The sequence below is a fragment of the Ascaphus truei genome, chromosome 2 (assembly GCF_040206685.1).
Source record: "Ascaphus truei isolate aAscTru1 chromosome 2, aAscTru1.hap1, whole genome shotgun sequence".
NCBI classification, from domain to species: domain Eukaryota; kingdom Metazoa; phylum Chordata; class Amphibia; order Anura; family Ascaphidae; genus Ascaphus; species Ascaphus truei.
In genome coordinates this window covers 360,064,499-360,091,862 of record NC_134484.1, presented here as the reverse complement: position 1 = coordinate 360,091,862, position 27,364 = coordinate 360,064,499, and the positions used below count along the sequence as shown (strand labels likewise).

Here is a 27,364-nt window from a genome sequence, read left to right as displayed (position 1 = left end):
AGCAGCAATCTATTCCATTTTTCCTCTTCATGAAACCCCAGTCCAACCAATGTTTTGACAATGACTGAGGAATTAACAAACTGAAGAATGCCCTTAAGCTTTAATACTCCCAAAAAGAACTGCCGGGGTCCCCTTAGTACAGGGGAGCGCAACTTTTTCCTGCTGCGCCCCCCAGTCTGCCTGCTCCGGAGCTCACACCCCCCCTCCTACCTGGCAGCTGCGTCAAATGACGCTCCGGGGTCACGCGACATCAGGTTACGTGACCCACGGCGTCATTTGATGCCTGTGATGTCAGATGACCCCTCAGCGTCATTTGATGCTGCTTTGCCATGGAGACGCGTCACAACGTCTGAGTCCCGGTAAGTTTTATTATGGCAGAGGCCTCACGCGATCCCCCGACATTTAATTTAAATGCCTGGGGGAAGAGCGTGGGACCTCTGCAACCGCCCGTGCCCCCCCAGAAAAATCTCCCGCCCCCCATGTGGGGCGCGGACCCCAGTTTACGCACCCATGCCTTAGTAGAGGTTTGGAAAACACAGAGTTATGCTTTGTTAAAGAAGTGCTTAAGAAATTAATTGTATTCCTCTGGTGTACTATGGCCGAGATATATAATTTTCTGCAATCTTCAGAAAAGCACCCAGTGTGACCAGACTATAATAATGGTAGGTGAAGAGGGGCCACACCAAAGTGTTTCACTGTCTCCTAAAGTGAGCTTTGCTTGTGTGTGCAGGTGAGGCTCAGCAGACACCTTGTATCTCATGGTGCTGGAACCTCATGCAGGCTGGTGTGTTGAGCAAGAAAAGGAAAATGTTGCAAGGAAATGTCTTGATTTTTATTGACAGTCCGAATAAGGATAGCAACAGAACCGTTTTCAGGTTACAAAGATCTGTTCTTGTTACATGCAGACACATACACTCAGGTTTCCTCAACCATGAGGCTTGTAGGCAGAGTAGCTCTTTTTCAAGCCTTTCCCCTGCTGCCAAAAACAGAACCATTTTCCTGCAATTTCTCAGCAACACTTCCAGGTCTCCTCAATGAGCCCCTATATGAAGAACCCATTTTTTAATGTGGCAGGCTACTGGTTTAGTGTACTGTCTGTGAGACATGCCATAACTTAGAAAACTAGAAATGTTGCTTACCCCTATTACAGGTCTAGGAGCCCTGGAGATACCCTCACTACGGGTCCACTTAAGATCTGAGGAAGAGATCCAAGTCCAAATATTTATAACCCTTCTCCTAACCCCTGTTGCTGGGCAGGAAAAGAGAAGGTCTTCCCCTAAAGCAAGGGTGTACAAACGTTTTCATCTGCGCCCCCCTGCCTGCTCTGTGCCCCTGCTCACAACCCCCCCCCCCCCCCTTACCTTTTCTTTGGCATTTTCTGACGTCACAATATCATGTGACGCCGCGGCGTCATTTGGCGTTGCGTTGCCATGACGATGCGTCGCCAGAAGCCGCTGGAGTCAATGTAAGTGGCATACAGAGGCCTTGCACACTCCACCGGCATTTCATTTAAATGCTTTGGGGAAGGGCACAGGACCTCTGTAAGCACCATGCCCCCTGCAGACCATTTTGAGCCCCCCAGTATGTGCACCCCGGCCCTAAAGGGTTGACCTCTCCAGTGCCTTCTGAAAGCATGAACCAGCCCATCACCATCTAGATCATTCACAACATGAAATAAGTAACATGGAATACGTTACTTGGAATTGGTTACCTTAGGGCCTGTAAGAGGAAGTGACCCTTACCTCCCTGCAGGGACCAGGATTTACTAAGAAACTCCTAGCGTACCCCAAGGTTTCTACACATATATAATATATTATGGAAAAGAGGCTCAATTTACATAACATATAGTATGTATTTATATCTGTTCTGTTACTTTCTATTTTATGCTGTGTATTACAATATATGCACAGTATTTATCCGTGCTGTGTTAAGACATTTATGTTTTTGAATATACTAACTGTCTTCAGTGGCGCTGCCACAAACAGTCGCAACGCCGAATTGTTAGTGCTGCAGGGGGTTCCATGCGTTAACATGGACCCTCCGCAACGCGATCGCCGCAGACTTTTTCTTGACAGTACTGTAAGTTTTGCTACATCTGTCGTGTGCAGTCTCTTTCTTTTGATGTTTCTTGACGTGTCAAACCCTTAATCACAGAAACTTACACCTCTGTGTCATTTTTTTAAAATGTTCTCTGTATAGAAAGCTAGAAGCTTCTTAATAATCCATATTGTAAGATCTGTTCAATCTGTTCATTGAAAATATTTGTATTGTTTAGAATATAGCATTTTTCAGCGTAGTTTAGATATATTTATTTTTAAGCACAATTGGATTTTATATATTTGCACAGGTTTATTACTTGTTTTCCAGAATTTGTATTAGTTTAAAGGATAAAGCGATTTATTTTTTCAGTAACATCATATATTATTGATGGTATTGGTCATAAATAGAACATCATCCCTCATACTAACGTCATTGGTAATAATACTATACTTGTTGTCATTACTTAGTAATAAAAGTAGGGACCTTATATAGATATGTACTGACTGCAAATACCTTTTATATAAAATGTACTGTCTTTATATCCTGTATTTATTATAAAGTGATAGTGCTTTTTCATTGCCCTGAATTCAGTACATAAGCATAGTGTTTGTGAGCCAATACTTACTTGTAAGTAGCTGGGCCAATTTGTTTTTGTCAAAGACTAGCTATTAACAGCATTTAATTTGCTACAATTGTGAGTATTCTGTGTAGTGCACAACACACTCCAACTTTGTTTTTCCTTTATTATGGATAAGTGGTGCTGCTAGAAATAGCAAGTTCTCCAACAGTAGGGGCTGCAAGAGATTGCTTCCCTGAGCAGCATATGAAAAGAACTGCTGCATTTTCTTCTTTTTGCATTTCCCTTTGTCCAAGCATATCACATATATTATTAAACCACCCAAATAGTTAATGTATTTGGGTAGGGGAGTAACACGTTATGCTTTCAATAAGGAAGCAACCTAGGAGAAAATATTTTAGATACAGCATTTGTTCTTTTGTTATTTATAATATATACTAGGTCAGGGGTGGCCAAGTCCAGTCCTCAAGAGCCACCAACCGGTCCGGTTTTCAGGATAACCCTGCTTCCACACATGTGGCTCAGTCAGAATGGCTGAGCCACTGATTGAGCCCCCTGGTTGAAGCTATGTCTCATATATTTGGGGGTTAAAGTTCAAAGAATAGTTGGAAGCAATCTGTATTCAATCATGTAAATGAAATAAAGGTTTAATTTTTAACATGTGTCATATGATTAAAAGAGGAGGTTATTATATAAGCAACTAGCAACAACATTTGGGCAAAAAAAATAAACATTTTAACACAGATAGCTACCACAATTTACTTTCATTTTAGCAACTAAAGCACATAGCAATTTAATTATGATTGTGTGTAATAAGGAATAACGTGCTTTATTAGGAATGCAATCGGAACTGCCTGCATTTTGTGGACCCTTTTTTAAATAGTTGGGAGATTATTCTAAATTATGACAATACTAAACTCCCAGGCATTTATCAAATAATGAACCCATATTTTGAATCTGTTACTGTGTAACATTGTAAAAATAATGTGCCTAAGTAGTCCTTATACAGTAGATTGGAGATTTTACTAATTTGTTGGCTCAGATCTGGGTGAAAAATTCTGCTCCCTTTGCAATACCTACAAGTTTCTGTAAAAAAAAAAAACATGGATTTTCTGCTGCATACATGAAAACTCTGTGAACTTTATCACCAGGATCCCTTGAAACCCAAGAGAAATCAAGTGTAATACGCAAATCCTAAATAAAAAAGTACCATAGTTTAGGATTGGAATTACAAACCATGTGCAATCAGGGTCAAGTGGCAAAGTACTTTAGAACACAACAAACTTTTTTAGACAGCCATGCAATGCTTTTGTATGTGTACACTAGAATACAGTCAAGATAATACTAATTTTGTGTAGTACATTACTGAAAATATTTTTTAGAAATTACATAAAAGTAATCTAACTGTAGTAAATTGCAAATGATAAGTGGAGATCCCATACATTTTAATGACAGATTAAAAAAAAAAAAGGTTTTGATGTGGAATGTGTAGATATTCTTATCGGGAGTTAAATTAAGTGTAATAATAATACACACTCACATTATTATAGTGCCTCTTGTAGATAGTCTGATCTCTCTACTATTAAAAGATGATCTAGAAGTATTATTTTTAGTTTAAAAAAACAAAACAAATGTATCTTGTGATAATTTTCCAATTTCTATGACATTGATTAATATAGTCATCCTTAGCGCGTTTACATATATTTTGTTTAACTATAATTACCTCTTTCCCTATAGTATTTATCTTCTATCTAGGGTTTTCTTCAAGTCCTTTATACTCCTCAAGATCTTCAAAGGGTTCCAATTTATCTTGCAATTTTGTTAATCTGTAGTTCTATGTTTGTTAACGCTTTTTTTTCTGTGTGTTAGCAGCCTCAAAAGCTGAAACGAGCAATTATCTAAGAGTCTATTCTATTTGTTAATAAACTCAATATTATCAAGATCTAATGGTGACTTTAAAAGTCTTGACCCTCTTGGGATCCTTCTAACTGATAAATGTTGTTCAAGAGTAGAAATACCCCACCAATCCTTTTGTAATATATATTAATCACTAATATCTCCATCCTTCACTACTATATGATTATCTATAACATCTTCATCAAATATTTGTTTGAGTGTGATAGTGCGTGATAATCTCATAGTGAATATATTAGACTTAGTGGCCATAATTGTTAGAGTGAAGGTGCAGCTTTTAATACAGTGTATGTGGGAAAAGACAGAATACAAGAGAAATATAACAGCGCGTAAACACAATCACTTAAACTAAACAATGCTAGACTAAACCGTGCCTATCTTAATGCAGCGAAAAGTCCAGGGTCCCCACAGGATCCCTGAAGTATAAATGGTTCAAAAAGAACCTAAGCGTAAAAAAGAAAAAGGGAGAAAAAAAGTTACAGCAATGTGTAGATGTTCTTATCGTGAGTTAAATTAAGTGTAATAATAATACACACTAATAAGTGAATTTTCACTATTTGATGGGTCCGAGTGGATAAAAATTGACAGGTGGTCTTTGTGGATCAAGATGAAGTAGTGGAAACTCCTAAAATGAGGAGCAGAATATACAGCAGTGTAATACTCTTTTTTTTTTTAAAGTTGTATTGCGCAGTTAAAAGTACACTTACAGAATTATTGCAAACATGATGCATGGACTGGGAACCGCCCAGCACGGTCTTTATCTGCGACCGTTGCTGTAGTCAGCTTGCTGATCGAGCTCAGCCAGAGATGCCAGAACGGCATGTGGAAAGTCCTCCTCTGCAACCGGCACTGTACTGTGCATGCTCCGTCTCATCTTTGTAGATTTCCGTCAGTTGAGCGTCCATAGAGAGGTGTATGGCGCTCGAGCAGCAAATAGCCGGGCTGTTATGTAAGCACAGACTAGAGCGTAAAACGTGAAACCAGGCAATCCAGGGAGTTAACCTTACGCATGTTGCAAGTTAGTTTCATCAGGGGAGATGGTAAAGTCCACTGTCCCTTCCCGTATATACCCACTGTCCCTTCCCGTATATACTAAGGATAATTAAACTAAATCAACATTTAATTGGGCTTGTTTCTGTGCTGTTGTATTATATATATATGTAGCCCCGAGGTATATTTTCACTTTCTGGCCCCCCTCCGCGAGTGCCGTGCGGTAGCGGGTGCCGCCGGAGGCTGCGACGGACCCGCCGGCACTTCGCGAGGGTGGGGGCCAGAGCAGGGAGCAGCGCGGGGCATAGCGGTGCAGGCTGGTTGCCGGGGACGCGATCGGGCCGTCGCTAGGGCCGCGATCGCGTTGCCACCGGCTGGGCGGCTTAAGCAGAATGCGCCGCCATTGCGCGTTAGCTCGCGCATGCGCAGTAGGACAAAAGCGCGCGATGGGTTCCCTAGAGCAGGAAGAGAACGCGCGAGAGTAGGGAAGAGGATAGGAAGGTTGAGGCGGCCATTAGGGGTTCGCGCATGCGCGAGGGAAGCGCGCACGCGGCCCCAATGCATTAGGCAGCCCCTGGGAACTACAATTCCCAGGAGGCTTAGGGAGGCAGAGGTCAGGTGCTCCCTAGTGGCCAATAGGGCTGGAGGAAGCTCAGCCCGGGAGAAGAGATACATTTCCCGGGCTTTGCAACAGTCAGTCAGGCAGAGGAGAAGGAAGGAGTAGGAAGGGTGCAGGGAGCGCGTGGCTCCTGCATCAGGTAAGGGTTCTCCCTAGATCCCCAGGCAGGCCCCAATTCCCGGTAAGGGCAGGGGGTAACTGAAGAGGGACGGCCATAGCTAGGGAGGTGACCCTTAGGTGTGGAAGGTGCTGGTTTGGCTGTGCCACAGCGGAGAGTGCTGTGGGCACTGTCAAAGAGGCACAGTGTGCAAGCAGTGGAATTGCTGCGGGATCCAGGTGGCTGTGTGTGATTGCAGCTGTCTGGGTGTGTGTCGCTGCATGTGCTGTGCGCAGTGCGTGCAGTGTGTGTGCACGGTGTGAATACCTGCAGGCTGACAGTGTAAGCTGAATGTTGGCTGCAGGTGTATTAGGCTGCTAGGATTAGCAGATACAGTTGAGACTGGGTAGCTAGGGGAAGGGGGGGCGGTTATTGTCCACAGGCCCTAGGAGTTTTCCCCAAGCCATCCCAGGTTGCGGTTCCTCAGGGACAGGCCCTAGGTTAGGGTTGCTGTCGCTCTAGCAGTGGTTAGTGATAGGGATAGCGGCGGTTGCTGTTCCCACGCGGTTGGTGTTGCCGTGGTCCGGTTGCAGTTCCCGTTGAGCGGTGGGACCCTCGCTGGGGTCCACCGGCAGAGTACCTGGAATAGGATCAGACGGACGTCTGACCCTTTTAGAAGAAAGTGTGTTGCGGTCCCGAGCATCGGAGTGCTCGGAAGGTATCTTCCATATTCTAAGTGCACCAACTGGGCCCTAGCTTAAATAGTGACTGCGCAGTCACCCACGACCTCCGTAGGAGTTACGAGACATTGGGTGTGGGGTGATCACAGGACACTTGGTTGGGGTACACCAGACATTGGGTTGATGTGATGCGGGTAGAGCATCTGGTTATGGTTATGTTATGTAATGTGTTATATGTGTGTTAAGTAAAGAGTTAGTATTGTTTATCTATAAGTGTTATTGTATTTCTTACTCAGGGCTATCTTTCCTAACGGGGGATCCTGGGTAAGTGGAGGCGCTGCACCAAGTAAGGGTAAGGGTTTTTCCCCAGGCTCCCAGCTAGCGGAGGCTCAGATCTCCTGGAGCCACACAGGTTATGCAGTACCAGTAGTCCCTTAGAGCAGGTGTGTTGCAGGGAAAGGGACCGGTTAGACCACGAGGGGCCAATGTGATATTGGGTGGGTCGGCCGGTTCACAAAAAGGGTTACATATATATATACATATATATATATTATCCTTCCCTTCCCCGTCTCCCCCTTCCTCCCCCCCCCCTTCTATATATATGGTATCACCTATTACTGAAGAACTCATTTATTCTACTAATATATATAATATATGACACCTTTTTTTATTTGGACGAACAATATATGTCATAGGACAAGCTTTCGAGAGTTCTCCCCTCTTCTTCAGGTCTGCAATTGGACTAACAGGGCTATTTCCGTTATATATCTATAAAATAAAAAACAAATGCTCAATATCATTCTGTGGCAAACGAAATGCTTTTATTTGTGCGAGCTTTCGAGATACATTAGCATCGGCATCTTAAGAGTGATGCATTTAAAGTGATCAATTTAAGTGACAATATATAGTTAGACTATAGTTTATATATTTACTTTCTTCATGCAAGACCAATAACCTCAGCTGATATGACATGGATCTAATTGCATTCTCTTCACATTTATGTCCCTGATCTGCAAGCCCTGTTTTAAAAGAATTACCCTCCCGGCTTGTACTACTGATCTCTCTTGGTATGTCCCTGATCTGCAAGTCCTGTTTTATAAGAATTACCCTCCCGGCTTGTACTATTGATCTCTCTTGGTATGTTTGTATATCAAAAGGTGGTTATTTTCCCCTGAATCTCATCCTGGGAGTACCCACATGTTCCCACCCCCTCCCAACACTGCCCACAATTTTCACTTTGGTCCAGTATCTGAAGAGGATATTACACAAGCGCTCCTCAAACTAAAACTAAGCAGCCAACGCGGAACCGACTTACTACAATCTAGGTTCCTACGACTTGGTGCCCCAGCCATTGCCAAACAAATTGCTTCCATAGTCAACTCTATCCTGTCTGCAGGCCATATCCCTAAGGCCTGGAAAACTGCCAGAGTTGTCCCAATCTTCAAAAGTGGGGACAAAAACACTGTCTCAAACTACACGCCAATCTCACTTCTCCCAAATTTATCCAAAGTCATGGAAAAAAGTGTCCACTCCCAATTAAGCGATTACTATACCAAGACAAATTTCCCTAGCCAATTCCAATCTGGCTTTCGTCCCAAACACTCCACCGTAACTACCCTGCTAAAAGTTTGCAATGAAATCCAGTGTGGAATGGAACGGGGACAACTCACTGGTTCAGTATTCCTAGATTTTGCAAAGGCTTTTGATACAGTTGATTATGCTATCCTGCTAAACAAACTCCAGAGCTCTGGAATAGGGAAGCATGCTTTAAACTGGTTTCAGTCCGAACTATCAGGTAGATCCCAACATGTGTCCATCTCAGGCTCTAAATCCAACCCCCTGGATATCACCTGTGGTGTCCCGCAAGGCTCTGTTCTGGGGGCCCTACTCTTCTCGGTGTTCATTAATGATCTTTCCACAGCTTGTAAGGAAGCCTCAATACACATGTATGCAGATGACACAATCCTATATGCACACAGCCATAGCCTCTCTGACCTTCAACACATACTTCAGTCTGACTTTTTGAAACTTGAAAACTGGATTTCACAAAACAAACTATTTTTAAACACTGATAAGACTGTAACAATGGTATTTGGGACCAAGACTAAATTTTTAAAGCTTCCAGCGACTGAGCTCCAGATTAGAACCAACGCTAACACCACCCTAACCCCTGTCACTAGTTTTAAATACCTGGGCTTATGGTTTGACTCCCACTTAACATTCGGGATGCACATTGATACCCTGACAACCAAGACCTATGCCAAAATGGGGTACTTTACAGGAACAAATCCTCCCTAAGTCTCCTGGTCAGAAAGCGTATCGCAGAGCAGATGCTAATGCCAATTATTGAGTATGGAGACATAGTATATGGCTTGGCACCTCAAACCCACCTTAGCAAACTTGACACCCTCTACAATTCAATTTGTCGTTTTGTTCTCCAATGCAACTACAACACACATCACTGCGAAATGCTGAAAGAACTAGATTGATCATCACTCGTGTCTAGGCGCAAAGTTCACCTTTCCTGTCTTGCCTTTAAATTCTTTATGGGCAAGCTACCCAGCTATCTGAACAAGCTCCTCACCCCTACCACATGCAGCACTTATCCCCTGAGATCAGACTCCAAAAGACTGTTCATGGTCCCAAGGCTCAACAAAGTATCCGGCTTTTCCTCCTTTTCTTACCGTGCACCCCAAAACTGGAACAACCTACCAGAGACTCTCACATCCACCACCAGTTTAAGTTCTTTCAAATCTAAGGCTGTCTAACATTTTAATCTGGTCTGTAACTGTTTCATACGCCCATAATATATATTTTCTATAACTGTGCATGCAATGTCTTGTATATAATGTATACCTTGTTCATTTATGTAACTGTATTTGTAACCATGTATTATTTGTCTTAACTCTGTGCCCTGGACATACTTGAAAACGAGAGGTAACTCTCAATGTATTACTTCCTGGTAAAATATTTTATAAATAAAATAAATAAATAAATAACATTGATCTCTTCTTCGGGCGGTGTTACAATGGATAAAGCAAGACAAGTTTTACTTTAAAACAGTCTGAAATGTTATCTGGGGATGAAACGTATCCCTCCCCCCTGTGCAGTATGCAATTTATGACTTTAGGTGTTAAATGGTCCCTGGATGTTTGTGATGTAAGATTGTGTGCGTGTAAATATAAATTTATAAAGTGCCCATAGTGTAAACAGCGCTTTACAAAAGGTGTGTGTGGAGGGGGAGTGTATACAAATGGTGTTGAAATGTGTGTACATACATTATATATATATATATATACATATATATATATATATATATATAGAGAGAGAGAGAGAGAGAGAGAGAGAGAGAGAGAGAGAGAGAGAGAGAGAGAGAGAGAGAGAGAGAGAGGAAATTGATGCGCTCAACAATACACATGTACACACACACACACACACACACACACATATATATATATAAATAGTTCAAAATAAATGAGTTCTTCAGTATTAGGCGATACCTTGTTATTTGGACTAACAATTAATGTCATAGGACAAGCTTTCGAGAGTTTTCCTCTCTTCCTCAGGTGAAGCAATACTGAGGAAGAGAGGAAAACACTTGAAAGCTTGTCCTATGACATAAATTGTTAGTCCAAATAAAAAAGGTATCACCTAATACTGAAGAACTCATTTATTCTGCACTATCGCAACTGGACTAACACGGCTATTTCCGTTTTATATATATAAATATATATATCGGTGTTTCTCTCACAAGGTGGGCGATTTGGCCATTATTGGTCGTGTGGTGCATGATATCTGCTGGTAACAGGAGGGCTGAGTCGTCTGCCGGTGGTAGTGGGGACACAGGACTAGGCTTCTGGGGTTTATACCCTACATTTTCTTTAGCATTGCAGCGCCTCCATCTGACGCAGGCTCTAGGAACTGAAGGTGATCTCCCACGGTAGAACTATTACTTCTCCCCCAGTAATGTCACGCACCAAGCAGGAGTTATAACAACAGGAACGGTTTATTATCTCTTCTGTACAGCAGAGTAACAAGCAGGCTTCTGCCCGATCCAGTAACTCTCAGCTACCACTGAAGGATGGTTCCTGGACCGTCACTATAGGCCAACGGCACCTGCAGCCGTCCTAGCTCTTCCCTGTCTCCATAGCAGAGGCAGAGGTATGGTCCACACTCACTCTCCCCCGTAGGGAAGGGGACTGTAGAAAGCCCAATAATCAGCCTCTCCACTGTGTGACCTGACTTCCTCAAGTGGGGAAAGGCACGGCTAAATTTGGACAGACCCTGCCCTTAAGTACTGCCAGGCGGTGGGCATCAGGTCTGACTCATGATTGGTCATGCCCAGGCCTGATGTTACCGCCTCCCGCTGTCACTCAAGAGCAGCACTAAGGAGGGGAAAACCCCATGTCAACTTCTGGCAAGTCCTGCTTATACCAGGGCTTACTGCCAGGAGAGAGGTAAACTAGTAGCCACAGATGGCATGGATATATATACAGGTAAACCCCGTTATAACGCGCCCCGTTATACCGCGAAACGGTTATAACGCAGTTTACACGTGGCTCCCGTTTTTTTGCACACTGCAGACACTCCCAGCACTCACTGCACACACACTCACTGCACACACTCACTGCACACACACACAGCACACAGCTCTCACAGCACTCAGCTCTCACAATACACTCACATGTCAGCAGCCCACCCCCCCTCACATGTCAGCAGCCCACCCCCCCCTCACATGTCAGCAGCCCACCCCCCCCTCACATGTCAGCAGCCCACCAGCCCGTTTTTCACATGTCAGCAGCCCACCAGCCCGTTTTTCACATGTCAGCAGCCCACCAGCCCGTTTTTCACATGTCAGCAGCCCCCGTTTTTCACATGTCAGCAGCCCCCGTTTTTCACTCACACACACACACACACACACACACACACACACACACACACACACACACACACACACACACACACACACACACACACACACACACACACACACACACACACACACACCACACACACACACCTCTTGCAGCAGCAGCAGCAGCAGCAGATCTGGCTGGGAGGACACATGCTGCAGTAGCAGATCTGGTGGGAAATACACTCACACACGCTGCAGTAGCAGATCTGGCTGGGAAGACACAGACACACGTTGCCGCGCACCGCAAAACCAGGGGGCTGGTTTTATTTAATTAACTTCCTTCCCTCCTCACTCCCTCCCGATCAGGCGTGCAGTGGCCATTTTTTTTAAAATTAGCGCGACCCCTTTACTAACGCGGTGGTCTCGGGGTGGACCCCGAGGACCGCGTTATAACGGGGTTTACCTGTATATATATATATATATATATATATATAATCAGTAGTATAACAGTTGGCACTCACATACTCCAATAAGTCCTGATGCTTGTCCCATATGCATAAAATAGATATAGTTACCAGATGAAGGTCCGGTAATGAAGAGATAGCACAAAGATTTTAGTATTCCAAAAGCGTGTACTGTGAATAAAGGGCACCACAACCGACATTTCGGTCCACGTAGAGGGACCTTTTCTCTAGTCTAGAGGCACAACCGTGATAATGATAAACTCAATTGTGAAATGTCACCTTTTTTGATTCCTAGAAATACTATATATTCTGTACATACACATCACCTATATAGCAGGATTTTATTTTGCATACTGTACCAACGTTTATTCATTTCCATTTCCTTTCTGTGATATCATTGTTCAACTTATTGTTCTCACTTTTTAAGCAATTCTCATAAAATGATAAGGAAGATGCCTCAAACAGTTTCCCATTCAAGCAGCAGTTTGGTGGCTCTAACAACCTCTTGATTGTCTTGTTTGTAGTAGGGAGATAGCACTGTCATCTCCCATTATATTGAGTGTTAGAAAATATGTAAAAGCTACTCTACACAGCAATGCTTTAATGGTTATGTTTATAACCTAACATAATCAGGGAGCATCATTTAAGACATTATGCAAAACTATCACAATATTATATTACAAAGTCATTGCACATTACACTGGAGTGTGCAGAAAGGGATAAAAGACAGCAACATTGATTTTGGATATTATGGTATAAATGTGTCGACTGGAACATACAAAATATTTCAATGTAAAGAAATTCAATTGAATATACTCACAATGTCACCAGCCAGGATTTACAAAGAAGGTTACTTTTTGTTTTCATATCACATTTGCAAAATTAGTCAAATGCGTAATCCAAAAATAGTATCTGGAATGAGTGCACTGAAATGGGTCTATATTGTGCTGTTTTTGTGAGTATTTTACTCAATTGTTTCCACATTTTCATGAGCAAGGTGTCCTGGCAGATAGTATATTTCAATAACAAGACGTACAATTATGAAAGCTGCAATAATAACTGTTATGTGTCTCCAAGGGCAGCTATATTCAATCCCTCTGTGCTGTTTACCATATGGTTAGGCAGCTTTTCATAGCTCTTTAATGATTTGTGTGGGTTAGTTTTGTTGCTTTAAAAGTCTGACTTTCAATTGTTATCACAATTGTTGTCTTTACTTAACAAAATAATATCCTCCTAGACGTTGAAAACTCTAAATATAGTTTTCTGATTTCTTGATTCAATGAGTTTCTTGAAGTGAGCATTATTTTTTGGCTTCCAATTTGAGTAAGTAACTTATCCCATTAATATCAGTGTCTGATCTAGTAAAAACATGGGTTTTTTTTTTTAGACATGGATGTAAGCCAATGCATATTTGCTAATTGGATTTAAAGTGCATTAACTAGATTGCATCTTGCAATAAGCATGCTGTGAATAATATTCACAAATGAACAGAGTCAAATATAAAAATAAGAAAAATTGCAATTCTTTTTTTTTTAACTTTCTAGAGAGAGAATACTTTGACAATGCATTTAGCTTTTTAAATCTATTTTCTCAGTATCACGAAGTGTAATTTATTTTCCATACTGTATCTAAGCACTACAATGTGATCGGTGGTGGTTATATCTGACTTTATTTGCACATAGGGTTGCCAGGTGGCTTGTCCAAAATTCTGGACACAAAGGTAAAAGATGCGACCCCCCCAATACATATCAAAAATACCCCCATGCCCCCCAAATACATATAAAAAATACCCCCACGCCCCAGAATATATATAAAAAATGCCCCCACCACCCCAATACATATAAAAAATACCCCCACCTTCCCAATACATATAAAAAATACCCCCACCTCCCCAATACATATAAAATATACCCCCACCTCCCGAATGCATATACAAAATACCCCCACCTCCCCAATACATATACAAAATACCCCCACCTCCCCAATACATATACAAAATACCCCCACCTCCCCAATCAAATTCAGACTTACCTTGGGGATGGTGTCAGGTAGGGCACAGTGGCTGCGGGGGGGGGGGCACTGGCTGTGGAGGGGAGCACTGCTGTGGAGGGGGAGCCAGTGGCTGCAGTGGGGGGGGGGGCAGTAGATGCAGAGGGGTGGCATTGGATGCGGAGTGGCCGGTGGCCGGTCAGAGCAGTTGCTGCCATGCCCGGCTCTCCCCCCCCTCCCCCCCGCTGCAGGCTTCTCTCTCCCAGTCTGTCCCACGCCGAGGTGTCTGAGTGTGATGCACACTGGGCCTCCCTCTCACGCCGGCGCGCACTGGAAGCCCAGCTGACTACCAGCGCTGGCGTCAGAGGACCCGGCATGCGTCAGCATCACAGCACCTCGGCGTGGGACAGACAGGGAGAGAGAAGCCTGCAGTGAGAGCCGGGCATGGCGGCAACTGTTCTGACCGGCCGCCGGCCCCTTGCATTCGGCGAGAGGTAATAACGGACACATACATCTCCGGTATTACCTTTCATTTTATACCGAACGCGGGGGCAAAATACCAGGCTGTCCGGTTCAAAACCGGACACCCGGCAACCCTATTTACACAGCAAGTACATGGATACAACGCTTACCTTACTTTACACTGCAGTGTGAAATTGTTAATTGTGAATGAACAGCAAAGCGTGATTGGGAGGCAGGGGTGAACAGCATTTTGTTAGGCTACTCCCCTTCCCGTCGGCTGCTCACGATCAGCGTGCTTGTGTCAGCCTGTAACACAGACACACACACACATACACAGACATTCTCCCTCACACAGACACATGCAGACACTGTCTTTCTCTCTCACACAGACAAACACTCTCTCCACCCCCAGTCACAGTATACATTGAGAGCAGGGACTGGCAGAGTACGTGAGGGCTTCAACTAGCTCCGCTCTCTCTGACTTGTTCCCCCCTCTGACTAGCTCTGTCCCCAGCCCTCACACAGCCTCTGCCTCTTGCTCTCCAATGAGGATCCCCCCTTCCTCATTGAGCAGGGACTTGGCCTGTCAATCACCACCACTGCCGTTCCCAGCATGCCGATCCGGCTTTGATGATGCTGGGAGCGCTGCAGTGATTGACAGGTCAGTCATCACTGCACACAGCACAGGCCCCAGGGAGGGAATTTTAGCTGCATAAGTAACCAAGTACTCGAGATGTTTCCATCCATGTGGGTAGGTAAAGCGGAAATATCCTGTATTCTGGATCCAGGGTCATATCTAGGGTATGAATGAACCCAGCTAGCTTCAACTCAGCCCTCTTTCCAAAGCACAACAAGTCCTGAATATTTTCTTCACTTTATTTAAGAAAGCAGCAATAAAAACAGGCACTTGTGGATAAGATGTTTGTGTTGGAAAGGTGTATCTCTGTGGATGCTTTGTAGTTAAGGGCAGGTGAAAAGAATTGGCCTTGCCATAGGGGTGTAACATGAATGTACTCACTCTGCCAATGTCAGGAAGTAAAGACATTGGGTCCTGCTTGTGACACAGGGATAGGGGTCAGGCCAAACTAACTGTCAGCAGGGACAGAGGGGAATGGGAAAGCCCATTAACTTGGAGGACTGGAGATGTTGCCAGGGCAACCAGGGATGTGACAGACTGGAAGGGAAAAGGGCAACATAATGTATCCATTCCATCTGCACTGGGAGTGAAACTGCAAAGAAAGTAACATCCAAATACAGCTAGCAGGCAGAACTGCCAAGGAAAGGGGGGGGGGGGGGGACAGAGAAGACAGACATGGGTATTTCTGTTCCATGACATCCTGAGTATGACCACCACTGTCTTGCCCCTTCACCACCCTCTCTATCAGAGATGTGGAACCTTTTGAGGTAACATGGAACGTCAAAAACAACAAGAGACTTGAATCAATTCCATTGATAGTGTTTAATGCTCACACCAAAGTAATAACACAAAAGGCAAAACAAAAAGGTTCCTGCAAAGTCAGTAGAACTACATGCAAAAGAAATAATAGTCAGGGAAAAATAAAAGTAGGGGACAAGAAGCACAAGGGGAATGCAGGGCAAAAAAAAAGGTATTTGCAAGGTCCGCAGAGCTACATGCAAAAGCAATGATAGCCAAGGAAAGATTAAGAGTAGAGTACAGGGGGAAAGCAAGGCAAAACCAAAAGATATTTTCAAAGTCTGCAGAGCTTCATGCAAGTACGTATTGGTAGCCAGGGAAATACAAAAGAGCAGGGGGCAAGAGAATGGCCAGACTGCAGCTCTGGAACAAAAAAAAATGTTTACACACAACAACTTGCAGGCTGGGGTTTGTATACCCCAAGCTAAAATGGCTGATGGCCTCATGGGAGTATCTAATTCTTACCAGCCCTGGGCCTGAACTTGACTCTTCTGTGCACCCCTACAGGTCAACAGGGAGTCTTGTGGGAGGGAATCTTGACACTCTCTTTGGTTCGTTTAGTATTGCTCTTTACGTTCCTGACACTCTCAAGCTGCAGTAGCATGCATGTGAGCCAATGAGGAAGGGGAACAATGCTAATTATTTCAAAATTCTTACAGTTGTCTAATTTTCTGCTTACAATATGTATAAGTCAAATAGATTGCCTAAATTAAACATTTAAAGACTAATTCAGTATGCTGCAAGTCCAGACCGTAACTTTAAATAATACTTAGTTCAAAGGGACTATTTTGCAGTGACACTTAATATGCTTACCACCATTTAGTCAGCATGAATGCACGGTCTACATGTGATTATTAAAGTCCATATTATTGAAGATTTCCAATCTGGTATACTGTACATGTATGCATACGTTTACTATTATGAGGCAGCTTACTGCACTACCGGAGCGGTTCAATCGGACCCTCCTGGACATGTTTGGGACTCTGAAAGGAGCGCAGAAGACAGAGTGGAGTAGGCATGTAGAGCCTCTGGTGCATGCATATAACTGCACCCGCAATGAGTCCACAAGGTACACGCCATACTTCCTCATGTTTGGGTGAGAAGCTCGGCTTCCAGTAGATGTGTGTCTGAGTGTAGCAACCGATGGGGTACCCAATATGATGCACTTCCGCTATGTGCAAAGGCTTCAAGAGAATTTGCAGCAAGCCTACCAGCTAGCGGAGAAGGCTGTCGCTCACTTAAACGCCAATAACAAGAGGTGATACAACTACAAGGTCAGACACTGGGAAATTTGCCCTGGAAACACTATGCTTCTCCGCAACCTCGGAATCCCCGGGAAGTACAAACTAGCTGACCGTTGGTTGAGTCACAGATGCCGGGCCTCCCGGTGTACCGCATAAGAGACACCGAGTGCTGGGTAAGGGTCTGGCACCAAGACTGCCTTCTCCCCATCCTGCAGATGGGAGGCGACGAGCCAGAAATACCGGCAACACCCCTGGACGTTGAGCCGGAACAGTTAGAAGTTGACCATGAAACTATCAGTGAGACCACCAAAGATCACACAGATGGTGAAGAAACCGCCCCAAACAGTAGAGGATCCTATGGAGGGACCCTCTCAAAAGGGACCCGAAAATTACGGAGTACCTCCCACAGGAGCTACGGGTAAATGGCCGTGACGAACAATGCCCACTAGGTCGGCTCCAATGAGCCAACCTCTGGATCCTAAAAGCTCATGCTTCATTCCACAGAGAGACTATTCACCCTCAATGGGAGAGGCTGAGCCTCAGGACTCTGTGTATTACCCCCCCCCCCCCGAGGGAGTAGCTGAAGAACCGCTCAGACGGAGCCAAAGAGTTAGGCATCCTCCCAATCGGATGACCTATGATTATGTTGAGGCACCCCACTATGAGGCTCAGCAGTGGTCTGGGGATAAAATACACTCGGTGATTGTGATGTTCACCGAGTTGTATAATCTTATGTAAATCCATACAATGTGATAAGATTGTACATACCCACTGCATTTTTATTGTGTAATTATATGTTGATGGTTACGTTGTTCCCAAGCGGGGATGTTGGGGTTTTCACCAGGGGGAGGATGTAGCCATGTCACCATCTGCCTCCCCCCCCTTCCTCCTCACTATGTTGCTCCGTAGTGGAACTACACTCCCCAGAATGTCCCAGGAGCTGAGGTCATGTGACACAGTACAGCCAATAGGGCTGCTAGAAGAGATTGGATCTTTGGGAGCACTTGAAGTGCAAGCTGACAGTTAGTTCAGTTGGAGCCAGGTCTGAGACAGGGAAGATAATATCTAGGTGTCAGTGGCACCCAGACTAGGTCATATTAACCCACTTAGGTCCAAGATAGTGCCCAATCACCTAATTAGATTGTGACTGCTTCAGGGAAACCCCTAGCTAAGGACATTTCCCCATTAGCTGTATATAGTTAGTTTATAGTGCCAGTGAAGAGTGAAGACGCCACGTTGTGAAGCATAGCCTGCAGTCTGGGACCTGATCCAGGCATACATCATTAAAGAATATTTTATTAGTGGGACCATCCTGCTTGAACCCACCTTACGCAGAGGTGGAGGCTTTGCTGACGGCGACGGCGCTGTATCTCCAGGATCCCTGTTGTTAATCATCCACTCCAGGTATTGGAGTACCTTGCAGGTACCTCAACTAAAGTGCACCAACGGTTCACGGGTAGCGCAACCATACACACTTTTGGGTGAGCCTTGACATTGGGTAAAAGGACATCAGGGTATTGGTGCCAAACACCCTTTGTACTGTGGGGACACTCACTTGGTGTAAGGGGGTTGGGAGTATATATATATATATATATATATATATATATATATATACACATTTGATGTTGATTCCAAGACACACAACCCCCCGCCCCCCCAGACACACACACAGATTCCCCCCCAGACAGAGACACACATAGCTCCCCCAAGACACACACACACAGCTACCCTTCAAGACACAAACACAGGGACGTCTTAACAGCATTATAGGCCCCCGGGCAAAGCAGTGCACTGGGCCCTGCCAACTCTCCTCTACAATTCGTAATTTTTCTCCTTCTACCGAATTAGCGGGAAATTTGAATTTTGAGGCGGGTGATCGGAAAATTAGTGTTCAATTCTGGTCTGTGCATAGATTAGTATGGGGACCCTATGCTCGTGGGGCCCCCGGGCAACTGCCCAGCGTGCCCATGCGTTAAGACGGCACTGCACACACACAAAGCTCCCCTCAGACGAACAGAGACACAAAGAGCTTCCCCCCAGACACACACAAAAAGCTTCCCCTCCAGGCAGACAGACATACACACAGACACACACACACACACACACACACACACAGACACACACACACACACACACATGGCTCCCTCTCCTCAAGACACACACACACACAGCTCCCTGCTCCAAGGCACACATACTGTAGCTCCCCTCCCTATACACACACAGCCCCTTTCCCCCCCACAGAAACACACACAGGTGGAAGCTCTACATACTGTAAATTGCCTCTGTGTTCTCACATTTCTGCTGCTATTGGTCGTGTCAAAATATACAGTATAGGTCGATACAACTGCTTGTGAATAGTGGAAAACATTTTGCATTTTATCTGGTAGTAGCACAGCATAAATCAGCAATATTGAGTCACCAGAATGGGGGGGGGGGGGGTGTAGGGAGGAGGACATTTACTATTAAAAGCTATGTATTCACTAACACTTATTCCAATATATCTGGGTATTTCCTGCATACTGTAATTCAGCCATTCTGAAAAATCACTTTCATGCAGTCCCCTGCATTTGACTAGTCATAAGATAATTTCAGAGAACATCCATATAAAGCGAATTGACATCAGTAAAATAACCTCATTCATTAGCTCCACTTTGCTGATTTAATATTTATCTCCTGCATTGAAAATAATGATTAATTAAAATGTTCAATTGATACCATGAATACTAATGTGCACTTGTCCTGAATCTTAGAGAAGATAGAACATTGAAATCAAGTACAGTATGCTGTACCACATCAAACATACAGTAATACAACTACAGGGAATTGGTGAATATCTTACAGCTGGCGTGCTCAACTACAGGCATACCCCGCTTTAAGGACACTCACTTTAAGTACACTCGCGAGTAAGGACATATCGCCCAATAGGCAAACGGCAGCTCACGCATGCGCCTGTCAGCACGTCCTGAACAGCAATACCGGCTCCCTACCTGTACCGAAGGTGTGCGCAAGTGGGGAGACTATAGAGCATGTTACAAATGTGTTATTTACATCAGTTATGCACATATATTACGATTGCAGTACCGTACATGCATCGATAAGTGGAAAAAAGGTAGTGCTTCACTTTAAGTACATTTTCACTTTACATACATGCTCCGGTCCCATTGCGTATGTTAATGCGGGGTATGCCTGTACAGTGCTCAAGCTCCCCCCCAACAGCCCCCAATCCCCCAACAGGTCAGGTTTTCCGGATATTGCAGCTTCAGCACAGGTGGCTCAATCAGAGGCGCAGTCAAAGATTGTGCTGAAACAGGGACTGATTGAGCTACCTGTGCTGAACAGGGATATCCTGAAAACCAGACCTGTTGGGGAGGGACTTGAGTACTTGAATTGAGCACCCTTGTCTTACAGTATCTCTTTGAAGTATTTATTACTGCGCCTATTGCACACAGACTAAGATATACAAATAACTTTACATGGATGTTTAGGGTCAAAAAGCGGGAACTTTGGAACAAAGCTAGCAAAGGAACAGCCAAACAAAGAAGCGGTGCACTGAGGTAAGTATGGAACCACATGCAGCTCTACCAAAACTTACTAATTTATTGAAAAAAAGGGAACAGACATCACGAAGCTAGGAACCTCTTACGCGTTTCATCCCGCAAGGGACTTTGCGTGTGGTTCCATACTTACCTCAGTGCACCGCTTCTTCGATTGGCTGTTCCGGTTACTATTGCTGGTTGCACGTGGATCCCAGGACACACATCACTGCAGGCATTCACTCAACGGTGGTTCACCCTCATCTCATCGGTTACACTGGATCAAGCAGCGTGACAGCAGGTATCTTCATTGGCAGAGTGGATGGTGGGTGACTTAGCGTCAGCCTGGCTGTTCTTTGGATGGTCGGCGACTCTTAGTGTCACCTCACCTTACCCCTCCCCCCAGCCTGCTCCACTGGGTCCGCTTAATATGCTTGATTAGAGTGTTATTTAAATGCTGCAGACGTGTGTCATTATGACCTAAGAATAAGACATTCTACGCTTGTTGGCCCTTGAGCACTGGCAGCAGAATTCTTCTATGTTTCCTCTAGCAAAGGAACAGCCTTGCTTGATCACATTGAATATTAAACAAAAGAAAAAGTGTCTGTTTTGCTGAAATTCATATGGTTGGTAGTTGCTTTGTTGTTCTGATCTAGGCTTGTTTATTTGCTTTTGTTTTTTGTAATCATACTGTATAGTAATTTCTCTCACAATTCTTCTGTTCTTTTCATATTTTTATTATGTGTGAGCTCACATATTCTCTGACACATTACAAAAAATAGGCTCATACAGTATATAAACATATTTGGGTATATACAGTACTACCATTTTCCCCTTTACCTTCTACCAGTCTCCTTTAAATTTGCGTTATGTATTCGCTTAAGTTATGTATTCAGCCTAGGTTCTCTAAGATTTTATTTTGATTAAGGTCACAAGCAAAACCTATTCAAAATTGCAGTTACTAAATTGTTGATTTCAGACATTTTTCCAAGACATTAAGCACAAATGCATTTCATACTCACAAACAGAAACACAGTATATTGAGGAACTTTGTGGAGACACATGGAGATTGTGAGAGGTGAAGAAAAATGACGGCGAAAGATATGCATGCTATTATTTTAGTAGCCACAGGATGAGCATATCAAGCTGAGGAAAGATTAGACTTCCTTGGAGAAGTGGGCTTTCATAGTGAATTTAAATGCAGACGAAGAAGGGTTGAATTGTACTGTTTATAGGAATGAATTGTAAAGTAACTATGAGGCCCTCTTCGTGTTGAGGAAAGAGGGAGGCAAACAGGCAGCCGAGTCGAGGACATTGAGCAGAATGAACTGAATAGCTCTGAGATTGCTTGGAATTAGATCATAGATGCAGGAGTAATGGAGAGCTATAACATAAGGTCAGTGAAAGGCATGGGAAATAGATAAATAGACATTTTTGGCATACTAGAAAGTTAAAGTACAAAATTGATTGAAAATATGTTATTTTCCTTGCTTGCCACTATGTTCTTCTCGAGGCTGTCTCCCCTCTGTCCCTTGTAGGCCCCTCATCAGATGAGAATAATCTGGCATATAATGTTCTCCATCTGATGAAGGGTCGGTGACTCAAAATATTATGAGATGATAAGCTAGGAGTTTGCATCGTTGCCATGGCTGCCTTTGCAGAACCTTGAGTATTGCTGATTTTGTTCCGCTTACTACATTACGATGAAGTTGAATATAGGAATGTTGAATCTTTTACTTTGAAGATATACAATAAGGGCTTTGCTTAACATTTAATGAGTGTATTGGAAGAATGTTAAAATATATATATGTAACCCTCTTTCACCCCACCCGACATGAGATTGGGGGGGAGGGGGTTACACTCCTTCTGGCTACTGTACAGTGTACACGGTCTTGGTGCTGTGACTTGCTGGCAAACAGGAGGGCTGAGAGCTCCACGGTGTTGTGGGGAGATCCCAGGATAGGGAACAGGGGATAGTGTGGGACAGGTTACCTTGTTCTCTAGGGTGGTGCAGTGCCTCCAGCCAGTAGGGATCCTCTGGGGTCTGGAGAGGAGAGACCCCCACTGACACTCTCTCCTTCTCACACCAGGAATAGTGATACACACACAGCAGCTTCTTTCTATTGTTCTTTATGCAAAGCAGCATACACGGCATACAGCAGAACATCATATGCCTGTATCTCGCTTCTCTGCCCTCTGCTTATGGCAGCTTAACTCCCCCCATCCTTGGCAAGAGGGGGAGAACTATTCTCTGTCAGCTCTCCTCAATCTCTTCTCTCAGACTACTCATCTAACTAACTGTCATCTAAATTTAGGAAACATGTCTCAATTTGAATATCCTCAGGGAGTGTCTCTAGCTTTGAATCATTACAACTCAAAGCTGGATACCGATTGGCTCACACACCTCGGGGTGTTCCAACCCATATCCACCCTTTGGATTAACATGCTGACAGGTTGCTTAAGCCTGCTCCTGAATATTGCTACATACTCAGAGCTGAAATGCACAAACAGGCTAACTGAAGGAATTAACCTTTCCACTGCCTGTACTAACAGGACTGACAGAGGAAAGGCCCAGAATTAGCAATAGCTGCCGAAGGCCAGGCTATATATATATATTAAAAAAAGATTTATTTTACGTTTAGAAATCTTTTTGGTGTGCCTGCTGTTTGCTATTCTTTTCTCCAATGGGATACGTAGGATACCCACTATGATTAGTGCACCCACATCATCATTTGTTTAATCTTATTTTTTGGAGGTAGCTGTGTGAGCCACAATAATACATTCTTGAATTTAAAATATGCAATACAATATGACTTCTATAATAAACTCCATGTCAAGATACTAACCCAGTGTGTAAGATGTAATAAAGCAACTCCAAAATGGTGGCAAATTCTGTTCTTATAAACCAGATAAGGATGTACGTGATTGGGGGATGTCAGGAGAGATGTACCTCAGCAAAGGAGAAGAAATGTATCCATACCACAGATTAATTTAGCAAAATATGTTTTATATTAAAGGAGAAAAAATCGAATTTACAATTTTGCGAATATAAAAAGGCACATAACAAAAGTATATGTATTTAGAATGTCGCCAGATGCTGCCGCTCACCGCCTCTGCCTCCGTTGTGACGCCCAGTCGGTCATGGGAACCTTCCTCAGCATGTAGCCTCCTTGCTGTTGACGATCGCAGGCTCCGCTACATCACTTCCTGGAGGGTGCCGCGTCACGTCCAGTTTCAGCTTTTGCAGCTTGCGAACACTTGGGAGCGCGTCTATGAGTGCTCAGTCAAACGGGTACCTCCCACCCTGCACGTTTCGCTAATTAGTATATGGCTTCTTCTGGAGGTATATATATATATATAACACTAAGGTATAGACTTACTAATGCTGTGCTATTCCATATTTACGACCCGGAAACCCTTTACAGCCCATTCATGTTACAATCCATTTAAGTGAATGGGTTTCAAGGTTGATTCTGGCAGCAGAAGGTGTCTTATGGAAAATCACTGCTTCGTAATTATTAGCCAAAATATTTAAGGCCAGTTCATACCAACTCTGATTTTTCATTAAAACATGCCAGAGTGATGGCTAGCCTTGTTTTCTTAATGAGATAATAAGAAATGGAAGGTGGAAGATAGTAACTATTAATAATCCATTTATTCTGTTTTCAAATTACTATTCTTAAAGAGGGTAAACATTAATGTAATGAAGTAAACATAGAATACACTGTCTTGAATGAGGCTTATTGCAAGTGTAAGTCCTGGCATAGTTCGTTTTCCTGAGGCATAATTAGAGAAAATCACATTTTTTCTGACTGTCCCGATTTTGAACATCAGAGAGGGGGCAGCAGAGAGCGGAGGATGCAGCAGGGAGGTGAGCAAAAAGAGAGCAGAGGCTGAGTCTGATTGCAGCTGCAGAGTGTGGGGGCAGGATTAGCTTTAGTAGAGCCCCAGCAGTAAGACACGGAAGTGAGTCAGTGAGGTGCTCCACAGTGACAGGTAGTGTCCAGAATGGGGAAAGAGAGACACACACACAGAATAGGGAGACAGGGATACAGGGACACAGAATGGGGAGACAGAGACACAGAATGGGGAGAGAGAGATACAGCATGGGTGGGGAGAGACACAGCATGGGTGGGGAGAGAGACAACATGGTGGTTAAGAGACACAGCATGGGTGGGGAGAGAGACAGCATGGAGGGAGAGAGAGAGACACGGCATGGAGGGAGAGAGAGAGAGGCAACATGAGGAGAGAGAGAGAATAAACATGAGGAGTGATACATCATGGGGAGAGAGAGACAGAGAATAGGGGGAGCAACACACAGAGAGAGTGGGAGAGAGAGAATAGAGGGATGTGGGGGGAGAGAGAATGGTGGGATGGGGTGAGAATGGTGTGATGGGGGGAAAGAATGGAGGGATGGGGGGGAATGGAGGGATGGGGGGGAGTGGAGAGACGGGGAGAGAATGGAGGGATGGGGGGAAACAATATAGAGGGATGGGGGGAGACAATATGGAGGGATGGAGGAGAAAATGGAAGGATGGGGGAGAGAATGGAGGGATGGGGCGAGAGAATGGAGAGATGAGGGGGGAGAGAGAATGGAGGGATGGGGTGAGAGAGAATGGAGTATGGGGGAGAGAGAATGGAGGGGGGATAGAGAGAATGGAGGGGAGAGGGAGAGAATGGGGGGGGGGGGGGTGAGAAGGGGGATAGAGTGGGGCAGAGAAACATAAAGGGGAACAAGGTGCAGTTGTTGATGTCATTTGTTTTATAAATATTTTTTTAATGTGTCCTGGTTTTTACTTTGTAAATCTGGTCACCCTAAGCATATTATATGTTTTGTTTTTTTTTGATCATACCCTTCTTTACGTGCTACTTTTAACCTTTACAGTGCCGGTATTTCCAGTCATATTATTGCTTCAGCAGTGATCACATGACAACTCCTCCCCCGCAGCTGACAGAAACAGAAGTAGAGGGGGACTCCACTTCTGTTTCAATTAGATTGACAGCTCCGTTGGAATGGTTAAACTGATAATCTCTTAGAGAACAGGCATTTGTGCCATAACACACACTAGCTTGTACGTCAAAAGGACCCCAGGGCCCATAACATATCAGGTATGTCATAATGTTTTTTAATGACCATGAGGTTGGCATAGAGAGAAAAGTCTCCATCTTTGCTTATGATACTAAATTGTGTAAGGTAGTAGAATCAGAGCAGGATGTAATTTCTTACATTAAAAGGACTTGAAGAGACTGGAAACTTGGGCAGGTAAATGGCAGATGAGGTTTAATACAGATAAATGTAAGGTTATGCATTTGGGAAACAAGAATAAATAGGCAACTAACAAATTAAATGGGGATTAATTAGGAGAATCCGTGATGGAGAAGGAGTTAGGAGTGCTTGTAGACAGTAGGCTTATCAATAGGGCCCAAGGTCATGCCGTAGATGCAACTAATTATCTTGCATTAAACGGGGAATGAACAGAAGGGAAGTAAACATAATTATGCCCGTCTATAAAGCATTAGTAAGATCACACCTTGAATATGGAGTACGATTTTGGGCACCACTCCATAGAAAAGACATTATGGAACTAGCGAAAGCGCAGAGAAGAGCCACCATTAATAAAGGGGACGGGCAATCTAACTTATGAGGAGAGGCTAGCTAAATTAGATTTGTTTACATTAGAAAGAGGGGTCTAAGAGCATATATGATAACTATATACAAAAATATTCGGGGACAGTACAAGGAGCTTTCAAAAGAACTATTCATTTCAAGAGCAGAACAAATGACATGGGGTCACCGCGTAAGGTTGGAGGAAAGGAGATTTCACCAGCAACAATGAAAATGGTTCTGTACAGTAAGGGCAGTTAAAATTTTGAATTCATTACTCATGGAGACTGATGGCAGATACAATAGATATCGTCAAGAAAAGGTTGGGCATCTTTTTAGAAAGGAAAGGTATATCGGGATATACCAAATAAGTAAACATGTGAAGGATGTTGATCCAGGCAGAAATTTGATTGCCATTATTTGGAATCAGGAAGGAATTTATTTCCCCTTTTGAGATATCATTAGATTATGTTTCACTGGGGTTTTTTTTGTTTGCCTTCCTCTGTATCAATATACTCTAAATAAAAATATAGGATAAAGTATTTGTCATCTAAATTTAGCATAGGTTGAACTTTTTTTTCAACTATATCTACAATGTAACTATGTAACTATGTAAAGGCTAAGGCACATTTGACCCCATTTTTTTCTTTAAAGGCTGGGAACCAGACACGGGACCTCGTATATTCAGCTTCGGGGACCTAGATATTTAACTTACCTGTAAAAGTACTGGTATCACTTCCTAAATCCCCCGCGTCATGAATTATGTTGCGACTTACTCCTAATATGTGTGACACAAGACATATAAACACCATTTTGTTTCCCCAAAAGGGGACTGAATGCCAGTATTTTTACCAGTAAAT

At 43.8% G+C, this 27,364-nt stretch overlaps 1 protein-coding gene across 5 annotated transcripts in view; it reads left to right on the top strand.

Moving 5' to 3' along the window:
* The window catches only part of ZNF385D (zinc finger protein 385D), a 382,863-nt gene that overhangs the window by 24,397 nt on the left and 331,102 nt on the right, over positions 1 to 27,364 (top strand). Inside the window, exon 1 of one of the 5 annotated variants that reach the window (XM_075586936.1) lies at positions 18,338 to 18,789. The exons of the other annotated variants lie outside the window; for them this stretch is intronic. The gene's annotated coding sequence lies outside the window, so the exon portion shown is untranslated. Of the gene's footprint in view, positions 1 to 18,337; positions 18,790 to 27,364 lie in introns of those variants that run through there. 5 annotated transcript variants of the gene reach the window in all.